This window comes from Callithrix jacchus, chromosome 2 (assembly GCF_049354715.1).
Source record: "Callithrix jacchus isolate 240 chromosome 2, calJac240_pri, whole genome shotgun sequence".
In the NCBI taxonomy this organism is placed as follows: Eukaryota; Metazoa; Chordata; class Mammalia; order Primates; family Cebidae; genus Callithrix; species Callithrix jacchus.
The window spans coordinates 146,282,408-146,303,537 of NC_133503.1; the positions used below are offsets into that span (position 1 = coordinate 146,282,408).

General features: G+C 36.8%; 1 long non-coding RNA gene across 1 annotated transcript in view; it reads left to right on the forward strand.

The window, feature by feature from the left end:
* LOC144581596 (uncharacterized) overlaps nucleotides 1–15,653 on the forward strand; it is a 73,949-nt gene extending 58,296 nt beyond the window's left edge. Inside the window, exon 3 of the long non-coding RNA XR_013532631.1 lies at nucleotides 15,538–15,653. This is a non-coding gene — a long non-coding RNA (uncharacterized LOC144581596). The remainder of the gene's footprint in view (nucleotides 1–15,537) is intronic.
* Nucleotides 15,654–21,130: the final 5,477 nt, after the last annotated feature.

Below are 21,130 nucleotides of genomic sequence, written 5' to 3' on the forward strand. Positions count from 1 at the left end.
ATTGTTATGAGCAATAAACTTTTAAAGTTATTAGTGATTGGTGAAGAGATTATTGATGGTATAGCAAGTTAACTTTTAAAAGTAAACATGTAACTTACTTTATAGGTTAGTAACACCAGCTATTATTTACTATATCACAATCTCCTACATTAGTGGATTTCAGCCTAATCCGGAAAAGTTGCCATATAAGAGTGTATAATTACTCTAGAGACTTGGGAAATAGTATATGAAGGTGCCAAATCTAAAAGTGGCAAAAGCTGCTATGATGAAGAGACCTATCAATACAATTTCTTGATCAAGATAGATAGCTATTGTGCTTGGTAGTAGGCAAATTAGGGTAGGTGTAGGCAGAGTATAGAATGGAATGCATACATTATTTTTCTCTTATGAAACAAATCCAAGATACAAAGCTCAAGGATTTTAGACAGAGACTCCACTGTCATGAAAATGGGGCTTCTATGACAGCTGTGATTGTCATCATTTCTAAGCTAGTAGAAACAGGGTGAGAGAAGTCAATGACAGGCAAGCAACTTCACTTTAAGCAAGGGTCTGGAAAATGTGCATATCACTTCATTCACATTTCCTGGCTGGAACTTTATCTCATGGCTACAATTAGCTTAAAGAGAGAAAGACAGCTAGAAAATGAAGTCTTTAGTGAAATAGCTGTGGGCCCAGTTATAACTCTGAGAATTAGTCTTTAAAGGAATAAGAGAATGTATATTACAAAACAATGAGCATTCTTACCACAGAAGATGTGGAAGACGGTATTTTCCAAGAATAGTCTAAAAATGTATCTCATATCAGATGTTCTTTTTAATGTGATCTCACTACTCCTACAGCAAAAGATAAAGTCTAATAACCCGTCTTGAATGTAGGCTATTTGACCAATAAAATGTGGCAGAAGTGAAATTCTGTGACTTCTGGGGCTAAGTTACAAGCAGCTTTATAGCTTATTTCTGGATCTCCTGGAATACTTATTTTTGGGCTCTTTTTGCAACCAAACCATTCTGAGGGAACCCAATGCACATGGAGAGTTCGGCCAACATATGTAGGTTCTTTAGTCAGCAGACTTACCTGGGCTTCCAGTGCACAGTCATCATTAATCACCAGCCATATTAGTGACCCATTTTTAATAAGCAGCCAAGATAAGCCTTTACATGACTGGAGGCTCAGCCTCCATCTGACTGTGACTGCATGAGAGTCCTCAAAACAGATCACCTAGGTGTCAAACACAGAATCATCAGAGATAATATGTTGTTTTAAATATCTACATTTGAAAGAAGTTTGTTAAACAAAAACACCTGGAAAAGATGATAAGTATTTGTTGTGGACATTGAGTAAAATCTCTGTCTTCATTCCTCTCAGAGTTGAATAATGAATATTACCCTAGCAAAAGGTAATCCCCTCCTTTCATATTTAAGTGGTTATTTTAATCTAGCTGCAGTGGGATGACTTCAGGGTTCTAGGCTAGAATACCTTTCCACCATTTCACTCTAGATCTTAGTCATTATTAAATTCAACTGCCCCAAGGAGGGGAAGACTTTAGATTTTATCAATAATTTTTGCCTTCATAGGAATAAAAAATTTAAGTTCAGGTATTAAAAACGGGTATGAGATATGGCTGGGCACAGTGGCTCACACCTGTAATTCCAGCAATTTGTGAGGCCGAGGCAGGCAATCACTTGAGGTCATGAGTTCGAGACCAGCCTGGCCAACATGGTGAAATTCCGTCTCTACCAAAAATACAGAAATTAGCTAGGCACTGTGTCCCACCTTCTCAGGAGGCTGTGGCAGGGAAAATTGCTTGAACCCTGAGGCAGGGGTTGAAGGGAGCCAAGATGGCACCACTGCACCCCAGCTTGGGTGACAGAGCAAGACTCCATCTCAAAAAAAAAAAAAATGAATATGGGATAGATTAGATTGCAGGCTATGAATATGTGAGGGAAGCAGAAATGTGACAGCAGGATCAACTAGGGGACAAACTAGGAGCAATCAATGCAAATTTTACTTCATAATTTTTTCTACAGTCTATCTGGTATTCAGTAATTGCTTACAGTAAAGCAGAACTCCTAGGAGGCCATAAGAATCAACAAATTGCTTTATTTTATAGATTTGTGCATTTTGACCACAGTGTTTATTGTTCTTTTGAATTATTTTTATTTGTATCTACTTGGGTGCCTATAGTTATCCATAGGACATAAGGTGTGAAATGTGCCATGGTTTGCACGTGATTACTCCCTCTAGCAGGCTTGGGTTCCAGAGATGGTCGGTCAGAGAGGTTGCATTATCTGGTTAATTATACTTCCTTATCATTAATATATCAATTATTTTCCAGTAACTGCTTGGCTAGAGCTGTCTTCCAAAATTGAATGAAAATTGTTTTTATTCTTGAAAAGAAATTCAGATGAAGATCACCTCCAAATTACACATATATTTAATGATTCATATACTTGCATGATCTGTAATTAATTTTACATTCAATGGTGTAATTCAGTAACAAAATGGATAGTAGTGGTTTATCAGTGTAAATTACATTATAAGGGAAAAACCCTGTACTATAGTGTGTATGTATCTTATCTATCTAGTTATCTGTCTGTCTATCCATATCTAGTTATCTGTCTGTCCCTGTGTTTTTGAGAGCGTTATTAGTCTGGATTCCTGAAACTGGAAAAGTCAACAGTCTATTATTACCTGACTCTTCTTTCTTTTTTCTCTCCCTCTTTTTTCCCTTTTAAACTCTGTAATTTATCAAGATGAAGCTCTCTGAAGATTTAATTATAGGCAAAGCATGACTTAAGCTATGCAGACAAAGAAGCCCAATGTACCTTGTTAATATCATGCTGAAAGTGGGTAGACCTTAAAATGTCTATGTTATCAAAATTAAAATGTCAGATTTTTGTAACACATTAAATCACAGAAGGGAAGAGGAGAAAAGACCTAATTTCCTTATATACACAATTTTTAGCATTCCAAAGTCTGCAAGTTATAATTCTGATAATATAGCATTTTAATCTTGAAGGTGATTGGTTGAAAAAGTCACTGCCCTTTCTGACAGAAAATACGATTACAAAGTCTAGTTATTCTGGAATAGTTGCACCTACACTCTAGATATGTGAACCCCTTTAGGATTGCATTCATCTTTCTGAGGCAGAAAACCTAGATGCCAGTGACTTTAAGTGTAATAAGAAACAATTTTTCTCAAGAAGTTCAAAGATAACCAGAGCTGGTAATTTGGCTCCGAGAAATGCCTAAAAGACCTAGTCATCAGCAGCCTTGCTAGCTAGTTTTATCATTTTTAACAAAATTTTATTCCAATATCTTATAAAGTGATCACACACCAGAGAAAAAAATGGCCAGAGAAGGGCAAGGTAAATGCTGGAGCGTTTGTCCCTTTGTATGGAAAAAAAATGCTAATTTTCTATCAGCTCCAGTCAGTGAAACACTGCTTATATTATTTTGGTCAGAGTTAGATCACAGGGCTACTAAACCTGGGAAATTAAATGTGAAGGTGGGTACATTGCATCCCAAAACTAAATAGGGATTTCCTTTGTAATAAAGGAGAGAACAACGGAGATTGGGCAGCAAAAGCAGCGTCTGCCACAGTCCTGGATGCCCTTTGTTCCTGTGAAAGTAGACTTTCTCAGAGAAAGAGTAAAGGGGACTTTTACTTTCCAAAGCATTGTTGAGAACTTCACTATGACAGGGTAACAGGGAAATCTTTGGGTGGCAAAAGTGATCAGTCATGGAAAAGGAGTTGGACAGGTCAATAAATAGAACACTGGCAAGCAGACTTTGATGTATGAGGGAATAACACACTCTAACTTCCGATAGTGCTGTGCCAGGCACCTTGATGGGAAACAAATGCATCATTCAATACACTGCTTAGCTGGGAATTGCCATACGTAAATGGGCAGCCACCTTTCATTACTGTGATAACAGTCGGAAGTGCTGAGATGGGCCTATCATCAGTGATGTGAGTGTCCTCATGGGACGAGATATGACCTTTATGATTTTATTTATAATTTTGTTCACAGAATATTTTCAGTGACCAGAATCATTACCTACTATAACTGGCTCTGTCATTCTGCTAGAGACATTCACCTTTTTAAAATAATGATGGTGAGATAGCAGGTATATGTGAATCTATTGTTTATTCCCTATGTCAAAAAAATTAAATGATGAAGAGGAACCACCACTGAAGCCACATGGGAAGTAATATGCACCATAAATAGTTGAACAAAAGAACTGACTTTATCTCTAGGATTTATCATGTTAATAAGTTTTTATTTTCCATAAAATATCCCTGTAGATGGGAAAATTTAAAAGTTCTTTTCTTTATATTTGTGTATCTGTCTTCCTGTGTATTGTTATTCTTAAATTATTGCTGCTGTTTCTTTTTGATTGTTACAGTGTAGTAGTTATATATTTAAGCAGAAATTGATAGGGAACTGTTTTAGCTGTTGGGTCATGTTCAAAATGCTGCAGTTGGTCAATATTATTTAGTAAATATCCCCTATGTTTCGGCCTTGTATGAAAATGATAAGAAAAATAAAATGAAATCTAAGGACATTCTGTCTACTCAGGAGACTTGTAATCTAATGGAGGTTACAAGACAAAACTCTACAAAGAATGAATAATAACCAGTAAGTGTTATAGTATGGCTCCTAAGTAATATTTCTCACATTTCCTGAACTCCAATTTGAGGAAGAAGTTGCTCTCATATTTTATTTTTTGAGATGAAATTTCATTCCTCTTGCCCAGACTGGAATGCTATAGCACTATCTCAGCTCAGTGCAACCTCCACCTCCTGGGTTCAAGCGATTCTCCTGCCTCAGCCTCCTGAGTAGCTGAAACTACAGGCGTGCGACAAAATGCCCAGCTATTTTTTTTTTTTTTTTTTTTGTATTTTTGGTAGAGACAGGGTTTTACTATATTGGCCAGGCTGATCTTGAACTCCTGACCTCAGGTGGTCCACCCACCTCAGCCTCCCAAAGTGCTGGGATTACAGGTGTGAGCCACCATGCCCAGCCTATATTGTTTTCTTTTTATAAAAAAAAGTACAATCCTAAACTCTCATTCCTAGCCTTTTCTACCTGCCTTAGAAATGCACTCTGTCATACATCCTCCCTCCTCTTCACCCACCCCACACACCTTTCATCTTCAGCTTCTTCCCATTCTTTGGTTACTTTCCTCAGCCTAGAGACTGAGGAAAGTCTTTCTAGTCTCTAGAAAATGGACTTTCTCATCTGCATTAGTGTGTTGGGGCTGCCATAACAAAGCACCACGAACCGGGTGACTTAAGCAACATAAAGTTGCACAGTTCTGGAAGCTAGAAGTATAAAATCAAGGTATTGGCAGAGTTGGTTCCTCCCGAGGACTCTGAGGAAAAGACCTGTTCCAGGCTTCTCACCTTGGCTTGTGGATGTCCATATTCTCTCTGTGCCCCTTTATAATGTCTTTCTTCTACATGTTTCTGCATCTGTGTCCAGATTTCCTCCTTTTTATAAGGACAACTCTAATATCACCTCAGCTTAACAATAATTACAGCTACAATTACCCTATTGCAAATAAGGTCAGATTCAGAAGTACTGGAGGTTAAGACTTCAATGTATAAATTTTAGGAGGATATAATTCAACCCCTAGCTCCATCCCAGGAAATCTTCCCATCTTTTGAACTTCTGTTCCAGCTCTCATTTTCCCATTAGTTTCAAACTTCTTCAAAGTATAAATAATTATTAGTTCTGTGAAGCTTCCCTACACATATTCCCATCCAATTATATCCTTCTTGCAGCAGCGTTGTGAGATATTATACAGTGAATGGTGTCACCCTTTCATAAATAGGTGAAGTAAGAAAGGCTTACAGATTTCATGTGATCAGATCATTGGGCAAATAGGTGGTTACGCTAGGACAAAACTTCATGTTTTCTGACCCCCAAATTCCAAGAGAGTTTCAATATCTTATTCTTCCCCTTCTTTACTACGTATGCATTTTTCATTTCAGATGTTATGCTCTTTTTGGTCTTTTTCTGCCCGAACTTTTGGTTTATATATATATATATATATATATTAAATTTAAGTTCTGGAGTACATGTGCAGATCGTGCATGTGCCATGGTGGTGGTTTGCTGCATCCACTGCCCCATGTTCTACACTAGGTATTTCTCCTATTGCTATCCTTCCCAAGACCCCCACCCCCCAGTGTGTGATGTTCCCCTCCCTGTGTCTGTGTTCTCATTGTTCAACACCCACTTATGAGTGAGAACGTGTTTGATTTTCTGTTCTTGTGTCAGTTTGCTGAGAGCGATGGTTTCCAAGTTCATCCATGTCCCTACAAAGGACACAAACTCATCGTTTTTGATGGCTTCAAAATATTCCATGGTGTATATATACCACATTTTCCCTGTCCAGTCTATCATCAATGGGCATTTGGGTTGGTTCCAGGTCTTTGTTATTGTAAACAGTGCTGCAATGAACATTCATGTGCATATGTCCTTATAGTAGAATGATTTATAATCCTTTGGATATATACACAGTAATGGGATTGCTGGGTCAAATGGAATTTCTATTTCTAGGTCCTTGAGGAATCGCCACACTGTCTTCCACAATGGTTGAACTTATTTACACTCCAACAGTGTAAAAGTGTTCCTATTTCTCCACATCTTCTCCAGCATCTGCTGTCTCCTGATTTTTTAATGATCGCCATTTTAACTGGTGTCAGGTGGTATCTCAATGTGGTTTTGATTTGCATTTCTCTAATGACAGTTGATAATGAGCTCTTTTTCATATGTTTGTTGGCTGCATAAATGTCTCCTTTTGAGAAGTGTTTGTTTATATCCTTTGCCCACTTTTTGATGGGATTGTTTTTTTCTTGTAAATTTGTTTAGGTTCTCTGTAGATTCTGGATAATAGCCCTTTGTCAGATGGGTAGATTGCAGAAATTTTTTTCCCATTCTATTGGTTGTTGGTTCACTCTATTGATAGTTTGTTTTGCTCTGCAGAAGCTCTTAAGTTTAATTAGATCATATTTGTTTATTTCGGCTTTTGTTGCCATTGCTTTTGGTATTTAATCATGAAGTCCTTGTCCAAGCCTCTGTCCTGCATGGTATTGCCTAGGTTTTCTTCTAGAGTTTTTATGGTGTTAGGCCTCATGTTTAAATCTTTAATCCATCTAGAGTTAATTTTTGTTTAAGGTGTAAGGAAGGGATACAGATTCAGCTTTCTGCATATGGCAAGCCAGTTTTCCCAACACCATTTATTAAATGGTGTTGGGGAAAGGGAATCCTTTCCCCATTGCTTGTTTTTGTCAGGTTTGCCAAAGATCAGATGGTTGTAGGTGTGTGGCATTCTTTTTGAGGCCTCTGTTCTGTTCCATTGGTCTCTATCTCTGTTTTGGTATCAGTACCTTGCTGTTTTGATTACAGTAGCCATGTAATATAGTTTGAAGTCAGTCAGGTAGCGTGATACCCCCAGCTTTGATTTTGTTGGTTTTCTTTTTGCTTAGAATCGTCTTGGCTATGTGGGCTCTTTTTTAATTCCATATGAATTTTAAGTGTTTTTTCCAAATCTGTGAAGAAGTCATTGGTAGCTTGGTGGGGATAAATTACTTCAGTTAGTATGGTCAGTATGGCCATTTTCACAATATTGATTCTTTCTAACCATAAACATAGAATGTTTCTCCATCTGTTTGTGTTCTCTCTTATTTCCTTGAAGAGGTTTGTAGTTCTCCTTTAAAAGGTCCTTCACATTCCTTGTTAGTTGTATACCTAGGTATTTTAATCTCTTTGTAGTAATTGTGAATGGGAGTTCACTCATGATTTGGCTCTCTGTTTGTCTATCATTGGTGTACAGGAATGCTTGAGATTTTTACACATTGCTTTTGTATCCTAAGACTTTGCTGAAGTTGCTTATCAGCGTAAGGAGATTTTGGGCTGAGACAATGGGGTTTTCTAAATATACAATCATGTCATCTGTGAACAGGGACAATTTGATGTCCTATCTTCCTATTCAAATATGCTTTATTTACTTGTCCTGCCTGATGGTCCTAGCCAGAACTTCCAATGCTATGTTGAATAAGAGTGGTGAGAAAGGGCATCTGTGACTTATGCCAGTTTTCAAAGGGAATGCTTCCAGTTTTTGCCCATTCAGTATGATATTGGCTGTGGGTTTGTCATAAATAGCTCTTATTATTTTGAGACATGATCCATTGATACCCAGTTTATTGAGAATTTTTAGTACAAAGGGCTGTCAGATTTTGTCAAAAGCCTTCTCTGCATCTATTGAGATAATCATGTGGTTTTTGTCTTTGATTCTGTTTATGTGATTGATTTTGTTTATAGATTTGCAGATGTTGAACCAGCTTTGCATCCCAGGATGAAGCCGACTTGATTGTGGTGGATAAGCTTTTTGATGTGCTATTGGATTCTGTTTGCCAGTATTTTATTGAAGATTTTGCATCAATGTTCATCATGGATATTGGCCTGAAATTTTCTTTTTTAGTTGTGTCTCTGCCAGGTTTTGGTATCAGGATGATATTGGTTTCATAAAATGAGTTAGGGAGGATTCCCTCTTTTTGTATGGTTTGGAATAGTTTCAGAAGGAATGGAACCAGCTCCTCTTTGAACCTCTGGTAGAGTTGAGCTGTGAACCCTTCTGGACCTGGACTTTTTTGGTTGGTAGGCTATTATTTGCTGCCTCTACTTCAGACCTTGTTTTTGGTCTATTCAGAGTTCCTTGTTTAGTCTTGGGATGGTATAAGTGTTCAGGAATTTATCCATTTCTCCTAAGTTTGCTGGTTTGTTTGCAGAGGTGTTTGTAATAATCTCTTATGGTAGTTTGTATTTCTGTGGGATTGGTTTTGATATCCCCTTTATCATTTTTATTGCATCTATTTGAATATTCTCTCTTTTTTTATTAGTCTAGCTAGCAGTCTATCTATCTTGTTGATCTTTTCAAAAAACCAGCTCCTGGATTTATTAATTGTTTTAAGGGTTTTTTATGTCTCTGTCTCCTTCAGTTCTGCTTTAATGTGAGTTATTTCTTGCCTTCTGCTGGCTTTTGAGTTTGAGCTTGCTCCTCTTGTTCTTTTAATTGTGATGTTAGGGTGTTGATTTTTATATCTTTCCTTGCTTCTCATGTGGGCATTTATTGCTATAAACGTCCCTCTAGACACTGCTTTAAATGTGTCCCAGAGATTCTAGTATGTTGTGTCTTCATTCTCACTGGTTTTGAAGAACATCTTTATTTCATTACTTATCCAGTAGTCATTCAGGAGCAGGTTGTTCAGTTTTCATGTAGTTGTGCAGTTTTGAATGCATTTCTTAATCCTGAGTTCTAATTTGATTGCACTGTGGTCTGAGAGAATGTTTGTTACAATTTCCATTCTTTTGCAGTTGCTGAGGAGTGTTTTGCTTCCAATTATGTGGTCAATTTTAGAATAAGTGTGATGTGGTGCTGAGAAGAATGTGTTTTCTGTGGTTTGGGGGTGGAGAGTTCTGCAGATGTCCATTAGGTCCACTTGGTCCAGATCTGAGATCAAGTCCTGGGTATCCTTCTTAATTTTCTGTCTTGTTGATCTAATATTGACAGTTGGGTGTTAGAGTCTAAGTCTCTTTGTAGGTCATTAAGAACTTGCTTTATGTATCTGGGTGCTGTTTTATTGGGTGCATAGATATTTAGGATAATTAGCTCTTCTTGTTGCATTGATCCCTTTACCATTATGTTATGCACTTCTTTGTCTCTTTTGATCTTTGGTGGTTTAAAGTCCATTTTATCAGAGACTAGAATTGTAACCTCTGGGGTTTTTTTCTCTCCATTTGCTTGTTAAATCTTTCTCCATCTCTTTATTTTGAGCCTATGTATGTCTTTGCAGGTGAGATGGGTTTCCTGAATATAGCACACTATTGGGTTTTGACTTTTATCCAATTTGCCAGTCTGTGACTTTTAACTGGGGCATTTAGCCCATTTATATTTAAGGTTAACAATGTTATATGTGAATTTGATCCTGCCGTTTTGACGCTAGCTGGTTGTTTTGCCCATTAGTTGATGTAATTTCTTCATAGTGTCGATGGTCTTTACAGTTTGGTATGTTTTTGCAGTGGCTGCAACTGGTTGTTCCTTTCTATGTTTAGTGCTTCCTTCAGGAGCTCTTGTAGGGCAGGCCTGGTGGTGACAAAATCTCTCAGCAGTGGCTTGTCCATAGAGAATTTATTTATCCTTCATTTATGAAGGATATGAAGTTCTGGGTTGCAAATTCTTTTCTTTTAGGATGTTCAATATTGGCCCCACTCTCTCTGCTGAGAGAGAGAGCTGCTGTGAGTCTGATGAGCTTCCTGTTGTGAGTAACCAGACCTTTCCTCTGGCTGCCCTTAGCATTTTTTCCTTCATTTCAACCCTGGTGAATCTGATGATTACCTGCCTTGGGATTGCTCTTCTTGAGGAATACCTTTGTGGTGTCCTCTGTATTTCCTTAATTTGAATGTTGGCCTGCCTTGCTAGGTTGGGGAAATTCTCCTGGGTAACATCTTGAAGAGTGTTTTCCAACCTGGTTTCATTCTCCCTGTCACTTGGTTCAGGTACAATGACCAAATGTAGATTTGGTCTTTTGACATAATTCCATATTTCTTGGAGGCTTTGTTCATTTCCTTTTGCTCTTTTTTCTCTAATCTTGCCTTCTTGCTTTATTTAATTGAATTGATCTTCAATGTCTGATATCCTTTCTTCTACTTGATTGATTCAGGTAATGAAACTTGTGTATGATTCATAAAGTTCTCATGCTGTGTTTTTCAGTTCCATCATGTCATTTATGTTCTTCTCCACTCTGGTTATTCTTGTTAGCATTTTATCTAATCTTTTGCCAATGTTCTTAGATTCCTTGCATTGGTTTAGAACATGCTCCTTTAGTTCAGAGAAGTTTGTTATTACCCACCTTCTGAAGGCTGCTTCTGTCAATTTGTCACACTCATTCTCCATCCAGTTTTGTTCCCTTGCTGGTGAAGGGTTGTGATCCCTTGGAGAAAAGGCATTCTGGCTTTTGGCAATTTTAGCCTTTTTCACTGATTCTATCCCATCTTCATAGATTTGTCTACCTTTGGTCTTTGAAGTTGGTGATATTTGGGTAGGGTTTCTGAGTAGATGTCCTTTCTGTTGATTTTGAAGCTGTTTCTTTCTGTTAGAAGGAAAACTAACAGGCCCCTCTTCTGCAGGTCTGCTGGAGTTTGCTGGAGGTCCACTCCAGACCCTGCTTTCCTGGAAATCACCCATGGGGGTTGCAGATCAGCAAAGATTGCTGCCTCTTCCTTCCTCTGGTACTTCATCCCAAATCGGTACCTGCCAGATATCAACCAGAGCTCTCCTGTATGATATATCTCCCAGTTATGATACACACGGAGTCAGGGAGCCACTTGAAGTGCCAGCCTATTCCTTAACAGAGCTCATGCACTGTGCTGGGGAATCCATCACTCCCTTCAGGGCTGCAGGGCAGGGACATTTCAGTCTTCTGAAGTGGAACCCACAACCACCCCTTTTCCCAGGTGCTCTGTCTCAGGAAGGTGAGGGCTTTGTAAGTCTCTAATAGGCTTTTTTTTTTTCCCTGAGATGCCCTGCCCAGCAAGAAGGGAATCTACTTGATAGTCTGCCTGCAGAGGCCTTGCTGAGTCTGCCCAGCTGCTGTGTAAACTTCCTAGGGGTTTTGTTTACACAGGCAACATTGAAACCTCCTATGGGGAGCTTCGGCAATGGCAGGCACCCCCCCTCTACCACACTGGAATGCCCCAGGTCGAGCTCAGTCTACTGTTCTGGCTGCGGGAATTTCAAGCCAGTGGATTTTATCTTGGAATTTTAGGAGCCAGAGAAAGTCTCCTGGTCTGTGGGTTGTATAGACCATGGGAAAAGAGTGGTATCTGAACCAGAGTGCTGGAGTGTCTGGCAAAGCCCTTAATGGCTTCTGTTGGCTGGGAAAGCGAGTTTTCCTGCCCCTTTGCGCCACCCGGGTGAGGCAATGCCCCACCCTGCTTCAGCTTGCCCACCTTGGGCTGTTCCCACTGTCTAACCAGTCCCAATGAGATGAACCTGGTACCTCAGTTGGAAATGTGGAGACCACTCATCTTCTGGTGTGCTCTCTCACTGGGACTGCAGACCAGAGCTGTTCCTATTCAGCCCTCTTGGTGGAAGTTCCCAATATATCTGGTTTTATAATACTGTGTTATAAAACCGAATGAAAGTTAAAGAAGTTAAAATAAGTCTCTAGAAAAATTCATATCAGGTCAGAAAAGATTATGATAAATTGCTTACCATACAACCTATTAAACTCTTAATATCTCTTACTCCTCACAGCCTTCTCAGACAAATGGCTTTTGAATTTATGGTCTATTAGAGAAATCTTTTAGAAATGATATATCTGTGCGCATTTTAAATTCTCATTAATGCTAGGATATTGTGACCCCATTGCTTCCAAGAGGAAAATACAGACTATATTTTTTTCTAAATATCCAGTAAAGAATATTCTGCCTAACACACTACTCTTCAGAGATCATCTGCATGGGATGGGAGATAAGGAAATGGTATAGTTTACTTTATCGGTTACATCCACAGCTTTGTCATGGAATTCAGTAATGTCTGTGAAGTTTTTTTTTAAATTCAGTTTATTTCTAAATTTGTATTATTGAAGAGAAAGTAGTCTCTGCAAAACCTTCACATCAGAAGTCAACATTAGAAGTGCAAGATGACTATGAAATATGAAACTAGGCCCCTACACCTTAAGAAGCAGTGATGTGAAGAAGGGTAAGAGTACTTTAAACAGCAGCCCAAGTAAAGGTTATCTCTGCTTATATTATTTTGAAAATCAGATATTAATTTATATATAATTTAACTCCAGGACATGTCTTAGAGGATTATACTGTGATAGCAGAAACTGTTTTTAATTTTACTCTCTTATTCTGGATATTTAGCAGAGTACTGTGGATATCGTAAATGCTAAAAAATATTTTTGAATGAATAAATGAAAATTATCAAATGATTTTATACATCAGTTTAAAGAAAGGGAACTTTTACATTAATCTGCCAGCCATGAAAATACCAGATTAATTCTCTTTTTCCAAGGCTAGAATCTTACCTAAGTATTTTACTCATTTTATCTAGACATCCATACAATCATTAAATGCATTTGTTCATCTGAAACAAATTTGGCTTTCTAGTATAAATGAGGGGCTGAGATGCTACAGAAAAATAAGTTAGAACTTCTAAAGGTGATAGTAGAGGTAAAGGTTGTTAGAAAATATTTATACTCCAATATGTACAATGTCACATATTGGATATACATACATACAGAAATACATGTGTGTATGTGTATATACATGATATATACAAACACGCATGTATATTACGATGGCATTAGGAAGTACCAAGAAAAAGACATTAACATGATGCTATAGAAAATAAACAACAGGCCGGGCGAGGTGGCTCAAGCCTGTAATCCCAGCACTTTGGAAAGCCGAGACAGGTGGATCACGAGGTCAAGAGATCAAGACCATCCTGGTCAACATGGTGAAACCCCGTCTCTACTAAAAAATACAAAAAATGAGCTGGGCATGGTGGCACGTGCCTGTAATCCTAGCTACTCGGGAGGCTGAGGCAGGAGAATTGCCTGAACCCAGGAGGCAGAGGTTGCGGTGAGCCAGGATCGTGCCATTGCACTCCAGCCTGGGTAACAAGAGTGAAACTCCATCTCAAAAAAGAAAGAAAGAAAGAAAAAGAAAGAAAGAAAGAAGGAAGGAAGGAAGGAAGGAAGGAAGGAAGGAAGGAAGGAAGGAAGGAAGGAAGGAAGGAAGGAAGGAAAAATAAACAACAGAAAATAATTCCTCTAACTGAAAACATCAGTCGAGGCACTTCATGCTGTTTTTACTCACCTCTGATTCTTATTTAAATAGTGCTACTGATTCAAATACATGTACAGGTCAATGTGAAAGATGCTGTTCAACTAAGACCTTTGCCTTTCTCTTTGGACAGTCTCCAGACAGGGCAAAAATCAGAATTGATCTTCTGCTCAAGAGACATCAACCGCAAAGCCTTAGGCATGTCTTGACCATTCTGGTACTGAGAATAAATAAGTTTGAAAAAGAGATACTTTCTTTGCTACCACATTCTTTAACTGGTGCTAAACTTGTTATCAGCTTTATGTCAAAAATGAATGCCCAGGTCAAATTTCAGGTTCTTACATTTTCTTTTTGGTATTGTTTGTGTGTAAACACACACCCATATTTATTTGTATAAGTATATAATTATATAATTAATACATATATAAAATATTTGTATATAATTGTATATAATTTGTCATTGTTATATGCTAGTATCAGTTATTACCAATAAAGTGCTTAGAACAATCAAAATCAACCTAAAACAATAAAGACTCTACTTAGATACAACATCATTTTTAAGTAATACACAAGGAAATTTATAAGGCATAGCTACAATGCCTCTTACGAATTTAACTTCCACAAAAGGTCATTTTTTTTCTAAAGTATTATCTCTTTTGAGCCTCATAAGAACTTTGCAGAGAAAGTATTATTGACCTGTTTTATGGTTAAAAAAATATCTTTGCATGGTTTGAATGACTTCACTGAGGTCACACAGTTGAAGCCAGCTCTCCAATCCCAGTGTGCTCCCTATTACACTATGACTACAGCATTCTTTAATGAATGGCCCATAGCCTGGTGGAGAACTCTGTGGGTTCTTTTAGTGTACTAAAAGTTGTCTAAAAATAAAACTCTTTCTTCAGATATTATAGTTGAATAAAAACCAAAGTTTTTTGTTGGCTTGTTAGTTTTTCCACTTCCCAAACCAGGAATTGTCTTTTTTGTCTCCTACATTAAATGCATAGCAATTTCTTGTGGCCCTAATATGTATCTTAAACCCACAATACTTTATTCTGATGACTGTCATCTCTTGCCTGGCTTCCTGTCTCCTGTTTTCACTGTGGTGCTCATTTCCATAAAGGGCAAAGTATGTGGAATTTAAATTATAAAAAATTATCACCCTAATTTCTTTTTCTTTGAGTTGAAGTTTCACCCTTGTCACCCAGGCTGGAATGCAATGATGTGATCTCAACTCATTGCAACCTCCGCCTCCTGGGTTCAAGTGATTCTCCTGCCTCAGCGTCCTGAGGAGCTGGGATTACAGATGCCCACCACCACGCCCAGCTAATTTTTGTATTTTTAGTAGACATGGGGTTTCAGAATGTGGGCCAGTCTGGTCTCGAAACCCTGACCTCAGGTGAGCCACCTGCCTCGGCCTCCCAAAGTGCCTGGATTACAGGCATGAGCCACCGCATCTGGCCTATCACCCTAATTTCTATAGGTTCTATTAACTAGCATATCCAGACAGAGTTTTGCTCTTTTGCCCAGGCTGGAGTGCAATGGCGCTATCTCGGCTCAATGCAATCTCCGCCTCCAAGGTTCAAGTGATTCTTTGCCTCAGCCTACTGAATAGCTGAAACTACAGGCATGCCACCATCATTGCTGGCTAATTTTGTATTTTTTTTTAATAGAGACACGGTTTTGCCATTGGCCAGGTTGGTCTCAAACTCTTGACTTCAAGTGATCCGCCTGCTTCAGCTTCCCAAAGTTCTGGGATTACAGGAGTAAGCCACCACGCCCAGCCAGGTGAATTATTTTAAAATCTAAATGTATACTTGTTTTGATAACAAACATATTTTCAAAATACTAAAGTCTTATATATACGCTTTTAACAGGAATAGGAGAAAAAGAGTTTATGCTCTGGGTTTCTTGAAAGTATTACTACATCCCCCAAAAGTAGTAAATTTTCAGGCAGATTACCTTGGATATGCTCAAGAATTTTCAACTTGGAGAAAATGGCCTAGGTGATAAATCCTAATGGTATGGTTTAATTGACTTCATATAAATATTGCTTTGTAATTTTGATTAGCAGCTCTGCAAGGCAACTCAAAATGAAGTGCAGCAGTAGTAGACGGGTATTGTTTCTGTGGCTGTGTTATTTCTGCACTTCCTAATATATGAATAAAAATAGGAAAATTGAGATTTGCATTGCACTTACTTGGCAGCTGCTGTGCAGACATTGACCAGTTCTTGAGCGTTATTACTTCCCTGTGTATTGTATTAAATGAACAGAATTCTCATTAGGGATACAATTCTCATTAGGGATAAAATTTCCAGTCTGGTAAATTTCAGCAAAAGCAGGCTCTCTGTCCACAGTTGGAAGTTGCTGGGAAATAGGTTGTTACCAATGTATTATTTTCAGTCTCTCCACTTCTAAATATTTCTCCATGCTCTTCTTTCTTTATGAGGCAAAGTTCAGTTCAATGATCCTCATATTTTTAAATCGAAGGGCTTTAGCCTGTAAGTCTGTTGAAATTTACAATACAGTCATCTCAAGGAAGATAAAGAAAACAAGGGAGAGAGAAAGAAGTGTTGGGATCAGTGAATGAAAAAAATTTTTTTGTTAAGTTTGAACTGTACTTTGTAAAATCGTCCTAGCCATTAATTGTCATCAAAAATGTGGAAAATAGTTTGTAAAGTATAATGAAATGACTACATTCTGGAATATCTATGGAAGAAATCTAGGATAGGAATTTATTGGTTTGTCCATAAAATGTGCCTGAAAGATTATAAAACTTGGCAAAAGCTGTAAGAAACCAGCAACAAGCAGCTAAATCAAGGGCACTTGTCTTTCAGAGAATGGTTGCTGGGAATGCTGATATTTGAAATGCATTATAGCTGCCTGCAAGAATTAACTAGCATATCCAGAGAACTGGTGCTTCATATTGTGAAAATTTCAGCCATCATCTTCCCACCTAAGTAGAATAGAGTTGAGTGAGAAAACCGTTATGTTTTTATTACTAACAATAACCATGTATTTCTATTATATATTTTATGAATTACTAACTACTAGAGTTTCTGAGAAATTATCAGAGAATATATAAACAGTAATACATTTTTCCATTCCATCAGAGTGTATTTTTCTTCCATTTAAAGAATAACAAGAAATTTTAGGGCCCATACAAATGGATGAAGCTAAAAGTATACGTCATTCCTTATAAAATAGGATCCAGCCGGAAACTGAGGAAAATTTCAAAACTAAGATACCTGTGTATATTTTAAAACATTTAAATGCTTCTTGAATACAAATGTTGAATATAAACCAGCAGTTCTCTCCTCATAAGAATTTGCTAGTTTATCTGTATATCTTTTATCTACTTATACATGATGTTTTAAGATAAATTATCAAGAATTTGTATGTAGGATTACAGTTACAGTAAGAGTCGCTTGACTGACATAGAGTAGCAATCAAATAATTAAAATACCAGGGCTAGACACTAAATATTTCAGGAAGATCCATCCCAACTTACATATACTTATAACGAAGTTTCAGACAAGAAGCTGGGAATAGGTGTCTTGGCACACTTCTGAGATCTCCAGCCACCATTCTCATTTTTCTTTCTGAGTTTGTGAAAAACATTATGGTCTGACACTGACTTCTAGGATTCTCTTTAGATATCATATGTTGATTACTTCTAGATCTTATTTTGGATTTTTACTAACAGTATTTCATTATTTGTAATAAGTGCAATGCACAAATCAAGTTGAAAACTCGAAAATTTTAAAAAAGGTAGACACAGTGTAATCATTAGATAAAAGAAGAAAAGGAATATTTCTGTCATCCCAGAAAGCACCCTTGTTACTTTGTCCAACACATCCTGATATTTGTCAGCATAGATTTAGTTTTGCCTATTTCTGAACTTACTTACAATTAAATCATACAATCATACTTTTCTATGTCTGTCCTACTTCTTTCATAAGACATATTTTTGAGATTCATTTATGTGTCCGTACATAATGTCAATAGTTTATTCTTTTGTATTGCTCAGTCCAGTTTCTTTGCTGTGAATATTCCAGTGTGTTTACACTTTCTCTTATTGATGAGCATTTGAGTTGTTTCCAATTACAGGCTATTACGAATTGAGCTGCTATGAATATTCTTGAACATGTCTTTCTGTAGACATACGGGTTTATTTGTGTAGTTCCTAGGAATGGGATCACTGGGTCATAGAACGTGTTTATGTGTAAACTTTTAAGAAATTGACAGTTTATCAAAGTGACAATAGCATTTTACAATCCTACCAGCAGTTTGTAAAAGCTGGTTTTGTTCTGCATTCTTACCCACACATAGTCTCATCAAAATTTTTTATTGTAGAAGATGTGTAATGGTGTCTCATTGTGGCTTTTAGTTTCTTTACTCCCTGCTGAGTAATAATGTTTATCAAATTTTTATATGGTTATTGATCATTTGGAAATCTTTTCCAAACTGCCTGGGAGAATTACTTTTGTCTCTTATTTTTGTTTGTTTAGATAGGGTGTTTGTTTTCCCCTAATTAATTTGTAGAAGGTTGTTATGTATTCTGTATATTAGTTTTTTCATATCTCATATTTAATATGCCCAGTCTAGGTTTTGCATTTTCACTTTTACTTCCTGACAGTTTTTAATTTTGAAATATTGCAATTTTTATATGTTTTCTTTTATGGTTCTTATCTTTTCTTATCTGTGTTAAGAATCTTTGGCTCTCTGAGAATCACAAAAATATATACCTGTTTTATTTCTAGAAAATATATTGTTTTTGCTTTCAGATGTAGGTCAATTATTCATTTCAATTTAACTCTCCCATCATACCATATCTAAAATTTAAAGTTTATTTTCTATTCTCACTTGGATATGCAGTTGTTCTGGAACCATTTATTAGAAACACGTTGCTTTCTCTATTGAATCATTTTGCTATGTTAAAACTGAACTGAGTGAAGATGTGTGGTCTATGTTTTGGACTATCTGTTGAGTAAAGATGTATGGTCTATGTTTTGGACTCTGTTCTGTTAGTTGATCTATGTAAGTATCATCATGGCAACTATACGAGATATATATATATATATATATATAATTTTTTTTTTTTTGAGATGGAGTCTTACTATTGTTGCCCAGGCTGGAATACAGTGGCGCGATCTCAGCTCACTGTAACATTCCAGGTTTGAGCGATTCTCCCACCTCAGCTCCCTGAGTAGCTGGGATTACAGGTGCCCAAGACCATACCTGGCTAATTTTTATACTTTTAGTAGAGATGAGGTTTCACCAGGTTGGCCAGGCTGGTCTTGAACTCCTGACCTCAGGTGATCTGCCCACCTCAGCCTCCCAATGTGCTGGGATTACAGGCATGAGCCACTGCCCCAGCCCAACTATATGATCTTAACGCTTGTGGCTTTTTATACACTGTCTTAAAGTCATGTAGTGTAAAACCTTCAATTATTTCCTCCTCCTTTTAAAATATTTATGTGGTTAAGTCCTTTAGATTTCCATATAAATTTTAGAGTTAGTTTTTTCAATATTTACAAAAAGAAAATCCTTTAAGGATTTTGAGTGGGATTATATTAAATTTCTAAATCAACTTTAAGAGAATTAATATCTTAACAATATTAGTCTTCTGACCTATGAGCATAAAATCTATCCTCATTTTTTTGAATTTCATCTAATTTCTGTCAGCATGTTTTTTAGTTTTAAGTGTAAAAATTTTATATTTCCTGAAGTAAACCTATGTCCATATAATTAATGAAATATTTGATGCTATTGTAAATAACATTTTTATCAGTTTCCAAAACTATATACTAGTTTCTTGCTAGTATATAGAAATAGAATTTGTTTTTGGTGTACCATCCTTATACTCAGCTATCTTCATGAATGCATTTATTACTATATGATTTGTTTGTAGATAGAGATTTTCTCTGTACAGAATTATGTCATCAGTGTATAATGACAATTATTACTTAATGTAATTGTTAATATAAACAAGTTTGTGTTTACAATCTAGTTATTTGTTTTTTATAGTTTTCAGTAATATTATATGTATGTTTGTTATGGGGATTGCAAATGCATCTGTAGCTTATGACAGTTTTTCTTCAACTATTGTTTTACCAGTGAATATATAAGGACCTTAAAACAGCATCTATCCTCTTTCCCATCCTTTGTTGCATTGTTGTCTACATTTCATTTCTAAATGTTATAAACTCTAGCATAGTTATTAGTTGGGTTTAAACAATTTTCTGTATATGTAGGGTATGTATATACTATTTCTGATAATATTCGTCTCTGAAGATCCAGGTTTTGTTTTTCTTTTCTTTCTTTCTTTTTCTTTTTTTTTTTTTTGAGATGGAATTTCACTCTTGTTACCCAGGCTGAGTGCAACGGGGCGATCTCGGCTCACCCCAACCTCCGCCTCCTGGGTTCAAGCAATTCTCCTGCCTCAGACTCCTAGATCCAGGTTTTTAACTGGAATAATTGCTTTTCAGCTGAGAGAACATTAGTATTTCTTGTACAGCTAACTGCTAATCAAAAATTCTTGCATATTTTTCTAAAATTGCCTTTATTTTCACTTTTTAGAATGAATGTTCACTTAGTATAGAATTCTGGGGTTTTCTTCCAGGCTTTTAAAGATATTATTCTACTGACTTCTGGTTTTGTTGCTTCTGATGAAAAGTCAGCTGTAATTATGGTTGTTCCTCTGGCAAAAAGTTCTATATGACTTTTTCCTCTGGCTACAACTAACATTTTCCAATTCATTTTGATTTTAAATCTTTTATCTATGGTATGTGTTTAGTAATCTTTGCTTTTATCCTGATAGAGTTTTAACAAACTCAGTCCATGCACTAATGTTTTTTACTAATTGGGGACCAAAGTTTTGTCCCCAATTCGTAAAAATCATTAGTGCATGGACTGAGTTTGCCCCAATTTTGGACAAAATTATATCTTCAAATATTTTTTCTGTCCCTTTTGATCATTGTTCTCCTCTCCTCTTGCATCTTGGATTATATGTATATTTTAGACCATCTGTTACTGTCCCACAATTCTCAAGTGCTCTGTTCTGTATTTTATCATTTTTCTCTCTGAGCTCTTTCACTTATATTGTATAACCTTGTTACAGTTGTTCTCAATGGAAGAGAAGGGCAAGTTTGCCCCCAAGAGGACATTTAGCTGTGTCTGGAGTCTTTTTTTTTTTTTTTTTTTTTTTTTTTTTTTTGATGTCATAACTAGGTTGGGTGGGAGAAAGGGATTTTCTGCTGGCT